Source organism: Prionailurus bengalensis, chromosome D3, assembly GCF_016509475.1.
Source record: "Prionailurus bengalensis isolate Pbe53 chromosome D3, Fcat_Pben_1.1_paternal_pri, whole genome shotgun sequence".
Classification (NCBI taxonomy): Eukaryota; Metazoa; Chordata; class Mammalia; order Carnivora; family Felidae; genus Prionailurus; species Prionailurus bengalensis.
Window position 1 is genome coordinate 1,912,569 of NC_057356.1, and position 21,031 is coordinate 1,933,599.

General features: G+C 53.0%; 1 protein-coding gene across 2 annotated transcripts in view; it reads left to right on the forward strand.

The window, feature by feature from the left end:
• Positions 1-21,031, forward strand: part of RIMBP2 (RIMS binding protein 2) — a 219,915-nt gene that overhangs the window by 44,762 nt on the left and 154,122 nt on the right. The window contains exon 2 of one of the 2 annotated variants that reach the window (XM_043557292.1): positions 3,584-3,719. The gene's annotated coding sequence lies outside the window, so the exon portion shown is untranslated. Of the gene's footprint in view, positions 1-3,583; positions 3,720-21,031 lie in introns of those variants that run through there. The other variant, XM_043557295.1, reaches the window with a different exon arrangement.

The window sequence follows — 21,031 nt, forward strand, 5'->3', positions numbered from 1 at the left end:
CCTGAGCCGAAGTCGGATGCTTAACTGAATGAGCCACTCAGGCACACCCCCCTTCACTCTCTTTTTAATACTTGCATTAATTTTTTTCTTTAAATTACTTCAGTATTCCTAAATAATATGCCTCCTCTGCTATTGTTGACATCAATTTTCATAAGTCAAAAGTAGCACTTTCTGTTATGGTAGATAAGTGGTTCGCAAGCAGGGGGGATTTTTCCCCCAGAGGTCATGGCTGAGATATTTTTATTTGTCACAACTTGGAGGTGGGGGTTATGCTACTGACATCTGGTGGGTGGAGGCCAGGGATGCTGCTAAACATCCCACAATGCTCAGGATGCCCCCACTAAAGCATTATCTAGTCCCAAATATCTATAGTGCTGAGGTTCAGAAGTCCTGTGGTAGATGAGGGTTTAGTTCTTTTAGACCCCACCCACAACATACACATACAGTTACATTGCTACTTTAGTTAAGCCAATAATGAGTGTTTACATTGTTATTATGTATGTGTATATACATATATATATGTGTGTGTGTGTATGTATATACATATATACATATACATATATATACATATACATATATATACATACATATATATATATATACACACACACACACATATATAGTTTGTTTTTTCTTAATGAGAGTTTATTTTTTTTTAAGTTTATTTATTTTGAAAAAGGGAGAGAGAGAGAGAAAGGGAGATAACATGAGCAGGGGAGGGGCAGAGAGAGATGGAGAGAGAGAGATAATCCCAAGCAGGCTCTGTGCTCAGCGCAGAGCCTGACTCAGGGTTCCATCCCATGAATGATAAGATCATGACCCAAGCTGAAATCAAGAGTTGGACACTTAACTAACTGGACCACCCAGGTGCCCCTATATATATTGTTAACTAGGACCAATTAGTGACTGTGATTACATTTCTTTCCTTGTGTAGCTTTTTGCTTTTCCTGGAGTTATTAATTGCCTCATTTTTAATGGTGCCATTTGTAATCCACATACTGAAAATTCTTTCCCAGTTCTTTGACATATCAAAAAGTGTTTTCAACTCTCCTTTTTCACATGATACTTTACTTGTAAAAAACCTCTGTCTACTTGCTCCAAACTGATTACTCAAGCTCTGAGACTCAACTGTCACCCTGGAGTTTCTCTTTGTCACTTCAGTAGGATCTACTGTTTCTCAGATTCTATGGCTTTTTCTTTTAGGTTTTCCCCACTTATTTTACTGCAGCATATCCTCTAGTAATTTCCTAAGAAAGAACACATTGGAAGTACATTTTATGATCCTTTACATATATGGCAATATCTCCTTTCCCCTCCCACTTGATCAACTGCTTCTCTCTCCCTGTCTCTTTGCCCCTCTCCCCTGCTCATGCTCTCTCTCTCTCTCTTAAAAAAAAAAAGAATCTTAAATTGGAAATGATATTCAATCAGACTTTTAAAGGCATCCTGCTGGCTTCCAAGATTGCTGCTGAGAAGTTTGATGCCCTAACCTATTTTTGGTTCCTTTTAAAAATTTCATCTCTCTCTGTCTCTCTCTCTCTGTCTCTCTCTCTCTCTCTCTCTGTCTCTCTCTTTCTCTCTCCCCTCGTATTTAAGATCTTTGCTTTATCATTTATCTTCTCAAATCTCATGATGCTCTTTGGTGTGAGACCTTATCTTCCACATCTCCCATTTAAGTTAAATTCCGTTTTAGCAACCATCTTTTTTCATCTGCAAGAACCCTTTTTATCCTTCACTGCCCTTTCCATGGCATCTTGTTCTCTTTCTGTTTGTAAAGCTTCGTTTGGTTGCCTGCACCATTTCCTTCTTCTGGGTTTTATTCTTGTACACGTTGATTATAATCTTCCATATTGGAGGTTTTGTAATGTAGTGAGTAATCTTTGGTTGGTATTTGGTTTAGCAGGAAGGTCTTGATGGCTTGGGGGACGCCAGCGGGGCTTCTTTGTGGTAGGCTTACTCGCCACTAATTGCAGGGAACTGAGCATTTTGTGGTGGATGTTCCTAATGTTGTCGTATGAAGGTTTTTGCTTGTGATTATTTCCTACCAAAATGAAATTTCCAGTCTCCTGCCAAGTTTGAGGGTCGTGGGGCGGGGGGGGGGGGGTATGTCCAACCACCTGCACTATGCATGTGGGCTGGGGAAGGGTCTACACAAGCAGATGCTCATTATCGTGCTTCACTGCTCTGAGCCCTACCTGCTGCCTCTGTGTCCTGACTGTCTCATTAGCTGCCTCAGGAAATAAGACTCCAATCTCCTGTCTAGACATCTTCCCCTCGTATCTCGTCTGCACATCATCCTAAATCTTATTAAGGTCTAGCTTGAATAAAGTTATACATGCATGTTCCAGCCTCTGCTGTCAGACTGTGGGTCCTGGAAAGACTCGATCTTATTTACTTTGGGGTCTAACAAGGGCCAGGAACTTGATAGGTACTTAGAAAATGCTTGCTACTTTGAAATAAATTGAATTTTGCTCATACAGACTGTTTTCCGGTTCCAAATTGCAGGCTGAAGCCCAAATTACTTCCAAGTGTTCTCCCCCCATCCATACGGTTACTCTGAACACTGGACACTTACATACTTTTGGATAAAACCTAAGATAATTCAACCTCTCGTTTTATTCTGTGATTCTAGGAGGTTTGAAAACATCTTATTAACAAAGCAAGAGAGAAGTAAAAGAACTTCTGATATTTTGATGGCTTATGTCAATTGAAGGTCTACTGCAATATGAGAATTTCAATTTTTAAATATTTGGTGGTAAGATGGGAATTCCTAGAGGGGCGCCTGGGTGGCGCAGTCGGTTGAGTGTCTGACTTCGGCTCAGGTCGTGATCTCACGGTTCGTGGGTTCGAGCCCCGCGCTGGGCTCCTTGCTGAGAGCTCGGAGCCTGGAGCCCGCTTCGGATTCTGTGTCTCCCTCCCTCTCTGCCCCTCCCCTGGTCACACTCTGTCTCTCTCTGCTTCTCAAAAATAAAGAGATGTAATAAAAAAATTAATTTAAAAAAAGATGGGAATTTGTAGAGAGTCTGACACAAGCAGTGCGCTCGTTGGTTTTTATACTGATTTTTACTCATGAATTTGACTTCTGGTAACACTTCTCCTAACCCACAGGGCATCAGTCACGTTTATATAATTAAGGATGTGTCTAGAGCAAGCCTGCATGGCTCGTGGTCTCCATTCTGTGCCCCGTTGCCATCTGTGCCCCACTTACACAAGGAGGACGATTAGCCCTCGCCACCATTTCTCTGGGCACCTTGGGGAGCTTGGAGTTTTACTCAGAGCCTCACGGAAGCTTTGTGTCAGGGTGTGCATGTAGCTGTGTGTTGTTCTACCCCAGGACCTTTGGTTGAAGGGGAAGCCACGTGTCAGGCTGGGAAGGCTGTGTGTTCAGTCTCGCTTACTTAGCCCTCAGTGCTGCGGGCTGGAAAGTGACAGCGTGTTCCCTGAGTTTCCCTGCATCTTTGGCAGACAGGGGTCTGAATGAGGCAGAAAAGCCAATTTACAAGCCATCCTTTTGGGATGGAAGATCATGGACATTTATTTATTTATTTATTTGTATTTTAATGTCATTTTTATTTTTTTACAGTTTAGAAACGGCCCATCGTTCCTGAAGCCTGTGGGTCCGGAAGACACAGCTGATAAGACCCAGCCTTTGGAGGGTCTGCTTGGGAATTTACCACTTCGTGTCCTGAGACTAGGAGCCCAGTGGTGGGGACTTTGTGGTGAGTTGTCCTTTCTTCCTGCTGAGGCTCTATCCCCCCGTGCCAGTCGGCAGCTGTGTCCGTTGCTTCCTTGTTTAATGGTCTATTCAAGACGTGTTTATCAACGCCAGCGATATGTCGGTTAGTTGGGGAGGGCCGAATGCCGAGCAAAGCAAACGTCTGTACCTTCGTGGAGGTTAGCGGTCTCACCAGGGAACAGCAGTGCAGAGGCCCAGAGGCACGGAAGCGCTGTATGCGTGAAAAGTGGTCATCCAGCCACAGGCTGGGGAGAGGTGGCAGGGGCAGCCCATCGGTGACCTTATGGGCTCTGGGTATGGAGTTCACATCTCATGAGCAGTGGTCAGGTGGCAGTGACAGATTTCAGGGAGAGAGTGACGTACTCAAATCTGCCTTCTCAAAGGGTCACACCGGATCTGGGTGGGGGTGGAGGCAGCGTGGAAGCAAGGAGCATCTGGAGGCTACCGTGTGGTCCAGACGGGGGCAGTGGTGGCTTGGCCCAGGGTGTTAGTGGCGGAGGTGAGGGACACTGCAGAGCTTCTAGATGGATTGGGGCAGCAGGGGCGGCCCGCCGTTGTGTTGGGCTGGAAAGGAAGAGGCGTGAGAAGCGGTGACGAGCACGGCTTTCGGATTTCGAGTGGAGACAACACAGCAGAGGGGGGAGTCCCATTTCCTCAGATGAGAAAGACTGAAAAAGAAGCATGTGTACGGGTCAGATTCGGATTCAGTGTTGCACCGAGGCTCAGCTTTGGGCTTGGGTTACACCTAAACACGGGGAAACGAGCAGATGGCCAGGTCCAGAGTTCAGGAGAAAAATCTGGGCTGGCTTGCTCATTCTTTTCTTCGTTGTTCCCATGTGGAGGCATGATCTAAACACCAGGCAGTAATTCACGTCGTGTCATCGTGAGATGATTTGGGGCGGTAAGAATAACAGCTGGTTCTTTCTGCAAAAGGCTTCCGTGCTGCAAGTGGCTGTCCGGGCACTGGTCGCTGTGGGTGTTAGTCACGCATCTTGAGCACGAAGCAGAGGGTGAACCAGGTGAATCGTACGTGAGCTGGGTAGGCTTTGTATTGGGGTTGGTCCTGATAAAAAAAGTGGGTCTGGGTCTCATATTCCAGTAAACAGGATGGTAGGGGTGGTGGTGATGGTGGACATGGTGATGATGGGGGTGATGGTGATGGTGGTGATGATGATGGTGATAACGGTGTTGATGGTGATGGTGATGATGATGGTGATGATGATGATGAAAATGTTGGTGATGATGGTGATGATGGTGATGATGGTGATGGTGATGATGATGATGGTGATGATGTTGGTGATGATGATGGTGGTGATGTGATGGTGGTGATGATGGTGGTGATGATGGTGGCGATGGTGATGGTGTTGGAAATCGCAGTCATGGTGGGGTTGGTGATGATGGTGGTAGGAATGAACCCAGCCGGTACGTGTTCAGTAGACTGAAGTTCACACCCAGTCCTCTGATTTCTATTTTATGTGTTCATTTTCCTGGCAGGAGGCAGAAAGAGTCTGTGTGTGAAACTCTGCTGTTTCGGATACAGGGTATGTGCTTGGTAACCATTTGTTCTCGTTACTACAGAGCCAAAAACATTTTGTCATTCAGTTAGTGAATGCAGGGCCCTTGCATGTGGGAATGTGCCTAGAAAACATTCCCCAACCTTTTCTTTCATCATTATCAATATAACGGTGTCTGTTTCTTCAACTGATATCATTTATAGTGAGAGATACTTATCTGCATGGCCTCAAGAGACAAATTGTGTCATTAAGAACACTTTCGTAGAGGATGTGTCTCAACTGAGTGATGGGGGTTATTACTGGCATGTGAGTTTGTCAAGTTCATTTATTCTACACGGATTATGGGACTCAGAAGTTACTCTGCTCTCTGAGGGGTAACAGGTGGGTTATTTCGAGAGCTTATTACTTTTTTGATGTTTTTTTATTTTGGTCGTTCTGGGGTTGAAAGCGACAGAGGGGAGTGATACGCATGTGTGTGAATCTTTCCTATATTTGGAATGGGCTGATCTTTTTTTTTTTTTTTTTTTTGATAGATTGTTGGCTGCTTGGAATTGCAGATGCATCATTAAGTTATTGCATTTAAATTTAGCTCTTCTTGTCACTTTGGAAGGGAATGGAACGTTTGAATTATTTCACCATGAAGGGAGAGCAATTAGAAAATAGATCCTCAGGGCTTTTCAAAACGGGAGGTGTAGCCAGTGAGTCTCAGTGGCGGCTGTGTATTTGACTTAGAGGAAGAGGTTTGCTGAGAGGTCCTTCGGTCCACAGGGTATTGGAATGACCTTAAACACAGCTTAGCGATCACTGGGGTGTAAGCTCTCCGAGGGCAGCATTTTATACCCAAATCGTGATGATCCTTATTCTCAATACAGCTGTGCCCATCCCTGCGACAGGGGTCAGGGCCTCTCTGTGTCAATAAATCATTAAACTGTTTATGTATACACCGAGTTGGAGAAGTGATGTCACCAATAACGCTTCCCCAGAGGCTTGAGTAATGACAGCATCTTGGAAATCACGCTCCTTTGTCCCGTTTCAGGGGCAGCGGTACTTGTTGGGGTCACATCTCACCGGGACGTGCAAGGTCAAAAGCTGAAACCCATGTATAACGTTCCCATTCCAAACCCGGTTGGCCGGCACCGCTAAGGATTGGGTGTTTCCTTTGCTGAGTTTTCAGGCCCCCCCCCCCATGTGGACACAAACACACGCGCAGACGCGGCGTGTTGGTTTGTGGGCGCGTATGCACGCGGAGTGGGGTCTGCACGCGTTTCAAGTGCTTACAGACGCTGTCCTGCAACTTTCACAATCGATTTTTCATTCCTCAAGCTGTCCGCTGGTACTTCTGATTTGCAAAACCTCAAGTGTCTTTTGACCTTCCCTTGCACCGAGCTAACCACTGTCAACAGTTTGGTCTCCTGGACCCTTTTCTTTTTTAAAAAATTTTTTTTTCAACGTTTTTTATTTATTTTTGGGACAGAGAGAGACAGAGCATGAACGGGGGAGGGGCAGAGAGAGAGGGAGACACAGAATCGGAAACAGGCTCCGGGCTCCGAGCCATCAGCCCAGAGCCTGACGCGGGGCTCGAACTCACAGACCGCGAGATCGTGACCTGGCTGAAATCGGACGCTTAACCGACTGCGCCACCCAGGCGCCCCTCCTGGACCCTTTTCGACAGACGTGTGCACGTGTAGCCACAGAAAGTCTATCGTAACTTTGCACGTGCTTTAAAGAAAACCATGTGGGTTTTTCTGCAGATTGGTATCTTTCTGTTTCCGGAATATTTGGTAGGGATCTTTCCACGGGAGTATTTTAGCACACTGCCTCATTCTTTAAACATTTCTACTTGTTATCCGATGGTGTCCCTGTACCATGGGGTCTTGACTCGATCCTCCCGGAGCAGACCCAACATGGGGATTCCAGTCGAAGTGGCCTGTTTGCCAAGCGATGCCAGGAAACTTCGGGAGGTGGCGGGGGGCCAGGCAGGGAAGGGCACGCCATCCAGCTGGTGTCCGCTGGGGCCAGCGGGGCTCCTCTGTCCTGGAGACGGTGGGGCACCCCCTGGACCCACCCCACTCGAGGGAGGAGCGTCTGGGGTATTTACCCACCGCCGTCCCCCTGCCGCTGTTTGCCGAGGGGGTCCCTCTAACACGTGCGTGAACATCCCGTCAGCTCTTGCCGCGGGTGTTGGCGGTAAGCGGTTTTACTGCGTGTGGGCTTGGAAAGCAAGGGGCTCTGGGCGGCCCGTGCCTCCCGCCGAGGGCCTGATGGTGCTTGCTCGTGTTTAACAACCCGCTGACATTGAACCGTTTATGGCCAGTTAACCAGCCGCTACCCTAACCACGTGTAAGGTTAGCAGCATCGCTCACCTGTGTACACGTGACTCTAGAACATTCATAGAAAAGTTAAAATTTTAAAAAGGGGGGAGGTGCGTGCGTGTGTGTGGTCCAAACACCTGACTTTGTACGTCATAGATGTTCAGTCAATATTTGTAGACACCACGAGCTGTTGACACGGGAAGGAAATGACCTCTCCGTATCTTGGAAGCGTGGCCCACGGCATCTGTTCTTTTACGTGGCTCCTTCCGTCTGGGCTGGCGGGCAGGACCTGTTTCCTCGGTGCCGTGAGCTCTCAGAGCAGAGAGTGGCTCAGAGAGAGCGCGACTTTGTCTTCCCTGCCTTGGTGGAGAATTTTGTCTGGACAGGCTCAGGACAGGCCCTGACTGTCAGGCTGGTGAAGGCGGTGCCTAAGTCCATCCACCAATGCAGTATTTCCAGAGCGTTCTGCAGGTTACGGAATAGACAAAAGCGGCCGACGAAACCCAGGTACAGACATATGTTTACTGCGAAAAAATAGGATTATGTATTAGAAAACAGATTTTTATTATGTTTTGATTGAAAAAATTTTTAGTGTTTATTTCTGAGAGAGAGGGAGAGAGAGAGAGAAAGAGAGAGAGAATATCCAAAGCAGGCTCCAGGCTCCGAGCTGTCAGCACAGAGCCTGACGCGGGGCTTGAACTCATGAACCGGGAGATCATGACCTGAGCTGAGGTCAGCCACTCAACCGACTGAGCCACCCAGACTCCCCATTAGAAAAAATTTAACTATCACATAACCAATGATTTCACGGTGGCAACATGAAGTTTCCTTTTCAATATCTTCATGTCCATAAAACGTGTGTGCTTGTTTAAGGAGAAAGAGTGCGTTAATAATTGGACACAGAAATGGCAAAACTCATGAAGTTTGGGGAAACCCAGTTCGCTATGGCCTCAGAGATGCACCCTGTGAGCTGCAGGCCGCTCCTCGGCCCCTGGACTGAGCCCAGGTCAGTCCCCAGACGTCTCCGCCCCACCGATTCTGGGGCCTCGCTTTCCGTCAGGGCTGCAGGACAGACTGTCTCCGCGTAATGTTGTTTGTGTGGAAATGTCTAGTTAAAACAGCTCTTAATGTCATTATGCTTCATGACTAAAGTAATTATGTATTTTAAATTCCTCTTTCTTTCTTTCTTTCTTTCTTTCTTCTTTCTTTCTTTCTTCCTTCCTTCCTTCCTTCCTTCCTTCCTTTCCTTCCTTCCTTCCTTCCTTCCTTCCTTCCTTCCTTCCTTCCTTCCTTCCTTCCTTCTTTCCTTTCTTTCTTTCTTTCTTTCTTTCTTTCTTTCTTTCTTTCTTTCTTTTCTTTCTTCCTTTCCTTCCTTCCTTCCTTCCTTCCTTCCTTCCTTCCTTCCTTCCTCCCTCCCTCCCTCCCTCCCTCCCTCCCTCCCTTCCTCCTTTTCTTTCTTTCTTTCTTTCTTTCTTTCTTTCTTTCTTTCTTTCTTTCTTTCTTTCTTTCTTTCTTTCTTTCTTTCAACAGACAAGTCAACATAGAATGGGCTCTGTTAAGCGCGAAATCTTAGTGTCAGTTAGAGTCAGACAATCCCTTCGGTGCTGCTGGGCCTGTCAGGGCACGTGTGACACTGGGGGGCCATCGGCACACGCGGCCGGCGCGGTAATGGCCCTCTGCTTGCCCACGAGACCAACAAAAAGCGAAAAGGGAGTGCACGTGCATTTGGCAGGGTCTTCGGGAACCGCTGTGGAACTCACACTTTCCGCCGTGGCATTCGGGTCTTGGTAGTGTCTGTTTCTCTCCGGTGTCTTGGCAAACCCGGGCCCTGGAATGAAGTTTACGTGGCTCCCTTTTTCCTACAGAGGAAGGAGGCTGTGGATGTAGCTGAGGAAGGTCTTTGGGGGAGCCCAGCCCTATGCCATTGTGTCTGTCAGGGCGAGTTAAGGGACTGGTGTAACTGAAGAGAGAGTAGGGTTAACTTCAGGAATGGCTTGATCCAGAAGCTCAAACAACGTTTTGGGAATCCCAGTTTCCCCTGTGTTGGTTTCACTTTGAAGCAGGGCCCCTTAATCGTGTGTTTGTACCATCACGGCTTGGGCCTCCTGCCTGCACTCATGGAGGGATCCACCTGGGGTCGGTCACGTTGACACTCGTCTTTCAGAAGTCCCGTTTCCTGAAGCCCTGATCAGGCTGAAGAGATTCCAGGTTCCCCTACGGTTGTTACTCCCCGTGTAAGGATGACCAGGCGCCCCGGGAAAGAGGCCTCCTTACCGTGAGGCTGCCTCTTCCTCCCCTCGCCGTGTTTGTGGCCTCGCAGACGTCCTGTGCTCACCGGACTGTCTGGGGTGCCCCGCTCTGGATCACACAGACCGTCGTCTGCTGTGGGTTGCATTGTTCCCGCAAAGATGTCGGAGTCCTAACGCCCGAGACCTCAGAACGTGACTGTATTTGGAGAGCGGGTCTTTACAGGGGTCGAGTTAAAGCGAGGCCATTTGTGGGGGACCTAATCCAGTGTGACCGGTGTCCTCATAAAAGGGGAAACACGGGGCGCCTGGGTGGCGCAGTCGGTTGAGCGTCCGACTTCAGCCAGGTCACGATCTCACAGTCCGTGAGTTCGAGCCCCGCGTCAGGCTCTGGGCTGATGGCTCAGAGCCTGGAGCCTGTTTCCGATTCTGTGACTCCCTCTCTCTCTGCCCCTCCCCCGTTCATGCTCTGTCTCTCTCTGTCCCCAAAATAAATAAACGTTGAAAAAAAAAAAAAAAAATTAAAAAAAAAAAAAAAAAAAAAAAAAAAAAAAAAAAAAAAAAAAAAAAAAAGGGGAAACGCCACCCAGACAGGTGCGCAGGGAGAGCGTCACGTGAAGGGAGAGCCAGCGGTGCTGCGTCTACAAACCACGGAACACCACGGACTGCTGGCCCCTGCTGTCGCTGGGAGGGAGGCCTGGGCCACACCCTCCCTCGTGGCCCCCAGAACCTGCTGAGTCTCCGTCTCAGACTCGGGGCCTCCAGAGCTGCGGGACGGTTCGTGTCTGGGGCTTTGTTAAGCAGCCGCAGGGCACGAATGCAGGTCCCTGGGCACCAACACCCAATCTGATTCTGGCTCAAGCCGAACAATTTCCCAGGGGAAACGATGGGAAGGGGAAGGCCCTGGGAATCCACGGGGCAGGTGGACAGGGATGGCCCCTCCGTGAGACCTGCCGGGGAGAGTCCGCTCCAAGCACCGGTGTTGGTCTTTGAGTGCCTCTGCTCAAGACTGAAACTCAAGGTGCTGATTGTTCCGTCGTCGCCTGACTTGGCTGGAGGATCGAGGGCGGGCGCCTTGACCGCCCCTCCCGCCAGACGCTTCAAAGCGAAGCCGCCGTGCCTGGCCGGAAGGCGTGTGAGCGGGGCCCCCTCAGTCCTCTGCCCCTGCCGTCGCGTGCACCCGGGAGCCTGTTTCTTCTCGGCTGCACTGAATCACCGGGTGGGTGCAGGTTCCAGAGGAAGGCGGCCACGCCGTGCGTCTCCGTGAGCCGGCCCGTGGCGCATCCCAGAGCCCACGGCACTGACAGTTCGGTCCCACGTGGCCCTTTGTTTGCTCCTGGGAACAAAGGGCCAAGGACAGCGAGCTCGCGCAGGGCCACCTCTTGGTGACAGCGTCCGGTCACCGTGTCCGGCCTTCGGGTGTTTTGGACCTGCCGTCCGGTCAGGGCTTGTCCCTGTCACCAATTAGTAACCAGGCAACAGGACATTTGTCACCGCAGCGGAGTGCAGCCGAACGGAGGGGCTTTGGTTTCGAGAGGAGATTGATAAGGGAGCATTAGCACAGGTGGAGCTTAATTTTTAACCCGTGGCCGCGGAATATGTCTGGTTCCCATGACGACACGGCTTTGTTAGATTCAGGATCCTGGCTAATCAGTCACCCAAGGAGAAGTGCATTTCCCACGTCACATGAGAGCCTCCCGGGCTCCTTAGTGCGGAGCGGTGGCTCTCTACAACCCCCTCTCGATCTCGTTCCCCGCTGGCCCGGCGGAGGGGACCACTCCCCAAACCGGGCAGGGCTGGGGTTCTTAGGACTTGGCGGGTGCGTTTCCTGGGGAACTAAGAAACCAGTAGGGACACGGTGGGCAAAGGGCCCTGTTCCAGTCCCGGAAGAGAAGCCGACAAAGGCCCTCGGTCGTGGGCCACGGCGATTGGTTTCTCGGAGCCGTTGGCTCACTTCACGCCCTCTGTGCTGCCCCAAACCACGTCCGTCTGTCCGCCTGTCCGTCTGGTGTGTGGGACCCGCTGGGATGTAACCCCCATGAGGGCAGGGGTTTAGCCTTATTACACGGTATCTCCCGCAACCGGGATGTTTCTCTGACACCCAGGAAGCCGGTTCCGTACTCGCTCGGTCGACTGTAACCTAGTGGCAAACATGTTTCTTTTTCCAGTTTTGCCAACTTGATATGCCATAATTTGCAGGTAGCTTCCTACAAGGTAATTGTTGTTTCAAACGTAGCAGCTGCATCAGCAAGAAGTCTGCTAACCTGCGGATTTTAGACTCCTCTCTGATGGAAGTCTGGGTGGAGGTTCAGATGGCTGCTTCCCCGTCCCCAGGCCCCAGGCGGGCTGCACAGTGACCTTGGGACTGCCTGTGCCCAAGGGTCTCCCCCACCTTCCCCCCCCCCCCCCCCCCCCAGCCTTCTCCTTGCTTTGTGTTGCTGGGATTGTCCCTTCCAGGTTATTTACATATTTATATTACAAAGCTATAGAAAATAGTCCCATCTCAACGCTGTTGAAGAAGGATCTTTACCTGAACTCCCTTTTTGAAATTCTATCACCTTCAGGATGTTTGTTCACGTGGCCTCAGAGCCCCCTGGGGAGGGGTGGAGAGAGCCCCCTGGGGAGGGGTGGGGAGAGCCCCCTGGGGAGGGGTGGGGAGAGCTCTGGGAGAAAGCAGTCAGCTCACGCTCACGCTCCCCCTCCGCCCCCTTCCGGGGCTGAGCAGACCCCACACCCCACACCAGACAAGTGCAGGATGGAAAAGCTAAGCTCAAAGAGGACCTGGTCTGCGTGTCTCACTGAGAGAAGGCAGGTGGCCTTGGGGTCCCTGTCACTGTGCCCAGAACCCGTCCTGCTTTGGGGCTGCCTTCCTCCCCTCCTGAGATCTGTACCTTGGGAAACTCCATGCCCATTTTAGTTACAGTGCTTTTTGCTAAAAATATTAGAAAACACATTCAAATTGGCGTCAATAAGAACGACCACTTTGGGGGGCAAAGGCGAGGGAAGTCCAGGTGTCTCCTTCACCTTGCAAGGTGCTGGCTTTGCCCTGAGACTTACGGTCCCAGTAATCACAAGATGGCAGCTGTAAGCGGTTGAATTTCATACACCTCTATCCCCAAATAAAGACATATTCAAATCTGAACCCCGGGACCCGTGAATGTAACCTTATTGAGAAACAGAGTCCTTGCTGATATAATGACGATGCGAGTTAAGATAAGGTCGGGTGGGCCCCAGATCCGGAGACTGCTATCCCTCTAAGACGGCCGTGTGAAGACAGAGTGGCCGTCTCTGTTCACATGGTTAAGGACCGACAAGATGGACTTTCGGGGTTCAGAGGTGGTTAGCCACAACTGTTCTGCTTTCAAGGTGACGAACAGTCAGCCCATTCTGGCTTTGGCAAAACAGACATTTGTTGCAGGGAGGCTTTCAGGCATGGTTGCATCCAGAGGCTGAAGTGATGCCATCAGGAGGTGGTCGTTTTCCTTTTCTTGACCCCCTTTCTCTTGCCCCAGCTTCACCTCAGCAGGCTCTTTCCACGTGGCTGCCACCAGCACCTCTCTTTCTAGCAACTTCCGTGGGAAGAAGAGAAGAGCTGCCTCTTACTGGTAGGCCAACAGAAGCCCAAGATCGTCCCTGATGGGACGAGTTTGCCCATCAACACGAGACACAGTCTGTTCCTTGAACAGTTATTTGGCTGAGGGCAGATGGCACTTTGGCCAGGCCGGGGTCAGGTGCCCACTGTGGATGGAACAGAAGCGTGGCAATTTCCCGGAGGGACTTTGGGATATTAGAGCTGGAAGGAAGGGGAGTGTGTGCGGAGCAAACCAAGATAGATTCTTCATGGCGATAGAGACGCTATGGGTCCAGGTGATCAAGGAGGGCTTCCTAGAGGAGGAGGAGGAGCAGAGGCCCTCGGGAGGAGGTTGAATTCGCAAGGGTGGATGGAGCGACTGAATTATCCCACGTTACCTGGTGCACCTGCTCTGTGTACTGGGGAAGATTTAGGAACGGGGGAGGCATCACCAGCTGCTGAGTGAATCTGAAATTGTAGGAAGGCAGCGTGGGTTCAGAAAAGCGGTGACCAGACACGCTGCCCGTGCACGAAGGTGGGAAGCCAGCATGATCGTGCAGGACCCTTGGAGCAGGGGGCTGGGAGCCTGTGGGCTTGGAGGACAGATCCTGTGTTCACTTGGCCCCCAGATACTTATCTGTGAGAACCACCGCCTCCCTGGAGGCAGCCCTGTCTGCCCCCAAACTTCCTCACCACTTACGATACTGTTCTACGTTCTCCGCATTAGCGCACCGCTTAAATCTACTTGGAAAAGAAACAGTCTGTCACTAGATTAAGTAGGAAATCCTGCTGGAAACAGAAGGTAAAACAGTAGGAGAAGGCAACACAGGGAAGGCGACACTGTTACTCGGATCCCGCCGGATTCTGGGGACCGGCTTACACCCCAAAGGACACAGCACCAAATATTATGGGTATCAAGTGCGTCAGCACCAACAGAGCCCTCGTCATTGAAAAAAGTAAATAAACAGGAGAGAGCATATCAAGATGTTGGTGGTCATACGCTCTATAAACCGATGATCGATGAAGTATCTGCTGGGTGTGCACCTGAAAACAACCTTGGGTCACGAAGGGCCATCTTGTGCCCACCGGAGGTTTGGTGACGGAGGCGGAGGGGGCTGCACGTCACGCCTTCAGGTTGGGTTCTACGCTCTGCCAGTCATAACGGGCGCCTTCCGTCTTCCAAGGTCTACAGAGAGACCCAAATTCCTAGTGAATGGGAGGTGCACGCATTCAGTCATGTCAGCAGAGCGGACCCCAGCTTAGCTGTCTGGGCAGCTTGGAGATGTTGTCCGATGGTCAGAAAGATGTGAACTTCTCAGCGGATCTCTGGGTCTTTCCCGAACCCCGAGAAGCTCATGGGATCCCTAAAGCTATTTTGCAGATGAAGAGTTAAGGATGTTCTCCGGGGCCCTGAGTTAACAGTTTGCCCATGGCTGTATCGGTGACGGGGCTTAATCCAGCAACTAAACAATCATCTGTGCCTCTTTTGTAATCGGCACTCAGTGGTTCCCTTAATCACATTCACTGCTCGCGGGATCAGGTCAACGTGAGACCTTCTCAGAGAAAAACCGGGTTAAATGTTAATGACAATTACCCTTTGAGAAAGGACATATAGAGGCTGGGTCTATTGTAGGGCATTTCGTCTCCCTCCACGGGCCGGGATCCCTCCATTACTGCCTCCGTGCCTCCACGGGCTGGGTCCCGCGCCGATGACGAACGTGGAGACCAACCATGTAGGGATGTCAACCTCCTTCCTCACATTCACCCCCTCTGTCTGCAGAGGTAGAGATATGGAGTCAAGGAGCCAAGAGCCAGAGAGGAGGGTCTCCTGGGTTCTGCCCCCACCAGCCCATTTCATGCACGGGGGTGGGGGTGGGGAGGCGCCGTGGCTCACGCCCACATTCTCCTGGGCTGGATGGATAAGCCTCCAGGGGAGCGGTGTCACATGCTGGGGGTGGTGCCTGTTCACACCCCATTAGTCTTCCCATGGCTCCCTGTGGTTTCTCGATTCACGAGGCAGGAAGCCGACTTTACCCCGAGTCTAGGGATAGAACATGTGGCCTGGGCTGGCTGTGAGGTGCCTTCTGCCTCTGTAGACACTGTCAGAGCCATACATGTGGCCTAAGTAAGTGAGTGCAATCAGAGTGGCTCTGGGGATCGCTATCACCCCATAAAGGTATTTTCCATCTCTGGCTGGATGTGGATAAGAAAGCTGAAAACACATGGACCTATCAGCAGCTAGCCTGCAATCCTGTGGGGAGTCAGGTACCGAAGCCCACTCTGAGGAAGGCAGCCGAGAACCATGGGGAGACACTGAGCAGCGTCATCTGAGCGACTTGATCTAGCCCTACCTGAAGCCCTTTGCACTGCCCTTTACAACCTAAGATACCCTAACCGACACACATGATGCTACTGGACCCCTGGCCCACGGCCCACGTCACTGATTCTCCGTGTGCCCTTTCCTGCCAAGCCTGGCCTCAGCCTCCGAGTCCCCAACGCTGCGCTCGAGGCCGCCTCTAGCATTAAGTGAAGTTGACGCAGGATGAAGCCCGTCACTTCGGCCCACAGATGGAACTGGCATGTCCTTAGAGCCAGCGTGACCAGAGCATTTACTGAACTCCCAGCTCACACCCCAGGGCGGTGTTTGCGAGGAAAACAGTGCAGTCCGGTGAAGGGGGAGACATGCCATTTGGGTGTGGACAGACCTGGGTTTAAACCCTGCTTGCAGCTCTCACCAGCTCAGGGACGTGGGCTTGTGCCCCAGCGTCCCCGAGCCTCACACCTGCATGTTTACCAACCCCTGCGTGTTTACGGGCAGGGTTTCCTTCTTCTCTCGGAGGAGGGGGACGCCACAGGGCCCGGAACCACCCCCGGGTGTGGGCTGGCAGCCGACCGCAGGTCTGGGGACCAGAGTCCATGGCGGCTGGCCCTACGGTCCTTCCTTACTGGGCGGGGTTTCTGTCAAGCTCTGTGTGGCTTCCACTCTGGGAAAAAAGACCACCCTTTCTTTGCTTCTCCTTCTTCGGGTCCTGTTTCCTGCCCAGCTCTTCGCTCGAGAACAACCTTGTTGCGTTTTCCCGCCCCCGCGGGCTCGGCCCTGTATGAACCGAGCACGGCCGGTCCTTGGCCTCTGCGGGTCTTGTTTGCTGCTGCCTGGAATAGCATCTGGCACAGAGTGGGCGCTTCCCCTAGGCATGTAGTGACTGGCTAATGGGTTTTTTCCCGCGTCCGTTTCCTTGGATGTTAACAGCGCAGGTCTAGGGATTTAACAATAGTGCTCATCTCAGAAGGCTTGAGAACAAAAGAGTAACACTCAGTAGACGCTGCCCGTGCTGGTATTCCGGTGATTCTGCACCAGCTTCAGGTGTGAGGGCCACTGACGGGGCAAGAACCAGAAATGGCAGTGAGGGAAGGGGGAGGGAGGAAGGAGGAGAAGGGGCGGCCAGTGCCAGAGACCGAATGTTTGTGCGTGCATGTGCTTGTGTGTGCACGTGGGTGTACGTGCACGTGTGCATGTGTGTGCATGCATGTGCTTGTGTGTGCATGTGCTTGCACGTGTGCATGTGCGTGTGCATGCATGTACGTGCATGTGTGAGGGCATGTGCTTGTGTGTACGTGCACGTGTGCATGTGTGTGCGTTCATGTGCTTGTGTGTGCATGTGCTTGCGCGTGTGCATGTGCGTGTGCATGCATGTACGTGCATGTGTGAGGGCACGTGCTTGTGTGTACGTGCACGTGTGCATGTGTGTGCGTTCATGTGCTTGTGTGTGCATGTGCTTGCGCGTGTGCATGTGCGTGTGCATGCATGTACGTGCATGTGTGAGGGCACGTGCTTGTGTGTACGTGCACGTGTGTGCATGTGCGTGTGTCTGGCCCCCTTCAGGCGTCTAGTATGGAACAGGACACCCTGGATGTCCCGCAGGGCGTGTGCAGACAGAGTATCTAGTCCGTAACAGTACATAGTCTCTGCTCTTGGCGACAGAATACAGCCTGTAGTTTCCTTTAAAAATTGACATGTTTCAGGGGCGCCTGGGGGCTCAGTCGGTTAAGCGTCCGACTCTTGATTTCCGCTCAGGTCATGACCTCACCGTTCGTGAGTTCGAGCCCCACGCCGGGCTCTGTGCCGACAGTGCGGAACCTGCTTGGGATTGTCTCCCTCTCTCTCTAAGTAAATAAGGTTACTTAAAAAACAATTAACGTGTTCGTGTGACAGTTCTGCTGCTGGGCAGTAAGATGCACGTCTGTGGAAGGGAAGGAAGCCGACGCCTTCGTCCGGAGCAGGGGGCAGGGGGGCCAAGGGGCCGGGGGCCTTGCAGGCGTGTGGGCGGAGGTTTGACCCCTTTGCGTCTCGCCACAGGGGGACACCTGTCTCTGTTCGCGAAGAATGCTGCTCCTTGTGTTTCTGAGGCCTGTCTTCCTAGTTCCCCGTCGGAATTCTTCCCTCCGACTCCTTACCCTCAGGTGACCCGTGAATCTTCCTCCACGCCTCCCCCCCCCCCCGCCCCTGTTATGTAAGCAGATGCGACACCTGCGGTTCATTCGGGCCCTGTGGGGTTCTGTCGCTTTGTGTATTAGAAATAAGACTGGCTGTGTGTTTTCATGCGGATTATGGAGTACGCTGCGCGGACTATGTGGAGCGGGAGGCGGGGCATTTCCGGCCGCCCCACTGGCCCTCGCGCCGCCGTGTTGGTCCCCGCCCCCTGCCCCGTGGCGCCGTGACATCCAAATTCTCCCCAGTCGTCTCTGACGAGCGGCTTGTTTTGACCCGGGTGCTGACAGGTGCAGCCGCGTGAAGGGTTACCGCACCTGTGGGTCGGGAACGTGGGAGCCTCGCTCGCCCGCAGGGAGCTGGCACGTGGGCGTGGGGATGGGGTCAGACCGAGCTGGCCGGTGCCACCGACCAAGTCACGGGCTCGTGCCCTCATCCGGGGTTGGCGGTAAGTTCTGGGCTTGGGTGAGGGGCGAAGGCGGGCCTCTGGGCTGCAGGGGGGCGGGGGGCGGGAGAGCTAGCCTGGCCGAGCCCCGGCCCCTCCCGGACGGCCCTCCCCAGACCTTGCCCTCACGCTGCCGCGTCTTTCCCTCGTTGTCCGAACTGTCCCGTGAACACGGAGACGTGATAACTGTTGTCAAAACGCCCCTTTCTCACGATGTGCCCGGGCGGCCCTCAGTCCTGCTTCTGGCCCGCCGCGGGTCTGTTGTGGGGGGGACGGAACGAGTCCCGGAGGGAGCAGGGGACACCTGGTGCATACAGATCACCCGCCCCGTCCAGGTGCGCCTGGGGCCGGAGGGGGGGGTCCTTTGCAGACTGCGGGGCGCGTGTTCTCCCCGAGACACTGGGGTCTCGTTGCTGTAGAGAACGAGGTGACAATCAGAGTCTGAGACAACAGTGTGTTTATTAAACCCGCATAGAGGGGACACAGGAAGGGTCCCTGAGTGCCCAGAGCTGGTTGCCAAGGCAGCCGAGCGGACGCCGTTCTCACAAACAGGACACATGCCGCGAGGCTTTGCTTCCTCGTGTAGCTCGAGGCGGGCGTGGCGTGCGGGACACGGGAGCGCGCGTCTCTCCTCTGGGAGCCCTGGCAGGGCAGGGAGGGGCCTGTGCACAGGAGAGCTCCCCTCTAGGCCCGAAGCTGTCAGTCCTGAGCAGACAGGCCTGCCGGGGAGGCCAGCCCGTGGCTGGCAGCTGGGACCTTGGATTCTGGGCGCCCCCCACTCCCTAAGAGAGAAGAGGGCCCGCCGCATCCAGGCTGCACGACCGTGGTTTATGCCGACCACCTGCCTCCCGGTGGGCAGTCTGGAGTCCCTGATGCGCCAGCAGCTGGTGCCTATGTGACCGCCCCACAGACACCCTGGGCCGTGTCCGTGGGCGTCCCCGGTGGTGGCTTCTCACGCGTGTTGTCACAGCTTCACGTGTGACTCTGGAAGACTCTGGAAGCTTGCTCTGGTCTCGCTCGGACCTGCCCCGACACCTTTGCCCTTTGTTGACTTTGATTTGGGTCCCTTTGGGGTGGGAACTCACAGCCACGAGCATGGCTGTGTGCAGAGTCCTGTGAGCCCTGCGGGGGTTCCCTGTACCCCAGGGTGGCCTCAGGGACCCTGACACAGGGCTGCTTTCCACCTGCGGAGAAGTTGGCCCGAGCTGCTTCTGGAGCAGAGATTGGTACGCAGCAGAGAAGCCGGCATCCGGAGACCCTCACTCTGTGCCCTAGGGTTCGTCAGAAGCCAGTAAACAGAGGAACAGGAGAAAAGGTGGCACTTTATAAGAAATCCAAAAAATTTTATAAAAGTCATTTAAGTGCAGATGAGAAAAAAGCCTCCCCCCACCCCCCCCCCCCCCCCCCCCCCCCCGCCGACTGAGATACCCCTTGGGCTACACTCAGGCATCAGACCACGGGAAGGTGACCGCCTGGCCTGCAGGCTGGACCCTGTTTGCCGTCTTCAGTCCAGAGGCGTGAGCTGCCTCCGCCCCCTCAAACCGTCTAGGGAAGGCTTGGGTGTGAGTCTGCTTTGCTGCAGGCCCCACGGCCTCTTGTGGCCGGAGGCCCGTGACTCCCCAAACCCTCCGGGACTGGGCTTCTCAGAGGACACCCTGCGCCTGTTTTTGGGCGTCAGAGACCAGCCCTTCCGTCTTCCCTGGCTCCCTCCTTCCTCTGGTCTGGAGTCGCCCCTCGGAGGTGCCCTGCAGGACAGAGAGCCTCTCAATCAGAGCATTTAAGGAGGCTGTGGGTAGGCAGTGGGCAGACACGCCTCCTGGCTCCTGTTTGCCAGGCACGAGCTGTTCAAGTGTGCAGTTCGTGGCATTTTGAGCAAGAATCCGGGACCTCGTCTCGTGTGTGCTGGGTTGGAACAGAGCCGTCTGAGGACACAGTGGTCGATGCATTTGCAGACTCAGGGCCTTCTAAAATCACGCCGGTATAAACCTCAGAACTTTCCATAGTACTGCCCCCCCCCCCCCAGCCGTAAGTCCTGCCTCTCTGGGTGGCTCCACTCCCAGCACCGTTAATATCTGCAACTTAACACCTGCAGGGGAGGCCTGGGACCTACAGCCACGTCTGCCAGCCGAGGACCAGAGGGCAGCGCTGGGGATAAATAAAGCACCTGGATGCTCAGTCTCCTGGTGTGCTGGGGGATGCAGGGACCGTGGAGCCGGCCCCAGGGTTTATGTGTGTCGGGGCTGTGGCCAGACGGGCCGAGGGGAGAAGGCTCCATCAGAGCCCAGTGCTGACCACCTCCTTGATGCTCCCCGGGTGAGGGGAGGGGAGCGAGTTCCAGGAAGTCTGGCGTCTCTGGGCCCCCGTGCACCTGGGCACATCACTGCCCCACTGGCCTCAGTGAGTGAGTGCTTGGATTAGGTGATTCTGACTGTGCTTTGCTTGAATCTTCTATGAGCCCGTCGTGCCAGAGGCTTTAGGAATAAGTGAGCCCCCAGTCATGGGTTGACTGAGACTTCTTTCTTTCTTTTTTTAAAAAAAAATTATTTATTTTGAGAGCGAGAGAGAGAGCATGTGCACAGGGGAGGGGCAGAGAGAGGGAGAGAGAGAGAATCCCAAGCAGGCTCTGTGCTGTCAGTGCAGAGCCGGACTCAGGGCTCGACCTCAGGAACTGAGATCATGACCTGAGCTGAAATCAGGAGACTGAGCCCCCTAGGTGCC